The sequence below is a fragment of the Meleagris gallopavo genome, unplaced genomic scaffold, assembly GCF_000146605.3.
Source record: "Meleagris gallopavo isolate NT-WF06-2002-E0010 breed Aviagen turkey brand Nicholas breeding stock unplaced genomic scaffold, Turkey_5.1 ChrUn_random_7180001849049, whole genome shotgun sequence".
Taxonomy (NCBI): Eukaryota; Metazoa; Chordata; class Aves; order Galliformes; family Phasianidae; genus Meleagris; species Meleagris gallopavo.
Window position 1 is genome coordinate 565 of NW_011116381.1, and position 2,006 is coordinate 2,570.

The following is a 2,006-nucleotide window of genomic DNA, read 5'->3' on the forward strand; positions in this document are numbered from 1 at the left end:
GCCTGGCTGCACCCCTCCCTCCCCTCATTTAAGGGCTGGCAGCCCCAAAGGTAGCGTTTCTTCCTGGAGATGCCTCCAGTGGATTGCTGGGTGAGCTCTTGTTCTTGGAAAGAGGTGAGTGATTCTTTCTTTCTTGCAGGGTTTTGATCTGTGCCTTTCTGTGGGGCTCCTAAGCTGGTTTACAGTAGCTGTGTCTGCTCTGCCCCTCCTTATGCTGCTTTCCAATTATTCTCTGAAGGAAGCAAAGGGGTTATCAGCCTTTTTCTGAAGCGGTCATGGAGGGACTGATGCTCGTTCCTTTCTTTTGCTCCCATCTGTTTCTGGAATGCTTCCGTCAGCCCCAAGGTAACGCTGGTCGGCTGGCTGAGCATTGCAACTCTGGAAATGCCTGGAGCTGGTGCACTTTTCCGCACAGGGATTCTGTATTCTCCAGGTTTCCTCTGCAGCTCTTGTTCAGCTCAGTACCTTCCCGTGAAGTCTCTGTTCCCTCTTTTATGGTTCTTGTTGCGTAATCTCCAACCTGGGACTCCAAACTGGGTTTGTCTGCTACCACGTTGTCCCAGCCCATTTTATGACACGTCCCCTTTGTGTCCCCCTCCACGATCCCTCTGTGTCCTCATGTCCCGCTTGTGTCTCTGTGTTCTCCCTGTGTCCTCTGCCCACGTCCCTTCTGTGTCTCCTAGAGCTTCTCTCCTAGAGCTCCCTTAAAGATTTGTCAGTAGTAACAGGTGTCAGGGCACAGTTCTCCGAGCGCCTTGTGGGCGACCATCCCAGGGTCCTGGGGCTCTTTCTGTTTTTATGGCAGATCTGGCTTCATATTTATAGGAAACAAAGGACTGTCCTCTACTGGACCGTTCTGTCTGGATCACCCCAGATAGCTCCATCCCAATTGTCAGGGGATGCTGTTAGTTTCCTAGTCTGTATGACACCCAACCTCCCCAGCCCTCTTCTTTCCATCCCCTGAGCCCCGTTAAGTCGCTGGCTGTGCAGCTGTGGGACCCAACAGTGTGATGAAGCAACGCCTCTGGTGCGCTGAATGCTGGGACTGGCACAGAGAGGCTCCATGGCTGACGTGGATCTTCCTGCTTGGACTGCTTGCTGAGTTTCCCTGGAGTTGTTGAGCACGCGGGCTTCCCCACCTGCCCTGATTGCTCACCAGGCCATCGATGTCCTTTGGGTCATCATGCCTCACAGCTTCAGGTATCGTGCCATAGACTCCTTGGAGTCGGAAGGGACCATTTATGATGATCTAGTCCAAGTCTCCCACAATGAACAGGGACACCCACAGCTAGATCAGGGTGCCTAGAGCCTGATCCAGCCTCACCTTGGAAGGGTCAGGGTGCCCACCGCATCTCTGGGCAGCCTGTTCCACTGCACAGAATCAGAGAATGACAGAATGGCCTGGGTTGGAAGGGACCTCGATGACGAGTCTCCAACCCCCCTGCCACACGCAGGGCCACCGACCTCCCCATGTCACAACAGACCAGGCTGTCCAGGGCCCCATCCAACCTGGCCTTAAACACCTCCAGGGATGGACGGGGATCCACAGCCTCTCTGGGCAGCTGTTCCAGCACCTCACCACTCTCATAGTGAAGAACTTTCCCCTGACATTCAGCCTCAATCTCCCCTCCCTCAACTTGAAATGTTTCCCCTTGTCCCTTCCTGTGAAAGATATTTTGTTTACATCTAACCTAAGTTTTCCCTCCCTGTGATGTGAGACCGCGTCGAAGGCCTTGCAGAAGTCTGGGTGGGTGAAGTCAATTGCTCTTTCTTTCCCCCCCAGTGCTGGAAATGGCGGGGAACGGGACTGTGGGACGTCCCAGCAGTGGGTTCCTACCTCAGCAGAACCGAACGGCTGTTCTGGTCCATGTATGTGGAGTGAATCTGACACTAATTAGAGGAATGAGGGGCCTGTGAGCAAAAAGAACGTGCCGCGCTTTGTGGTGCGAGATGTTCTCTGAGCTGCTGCTAACAGGGCCCAGAATGCTTCCTTTTTGAAGGGGAGA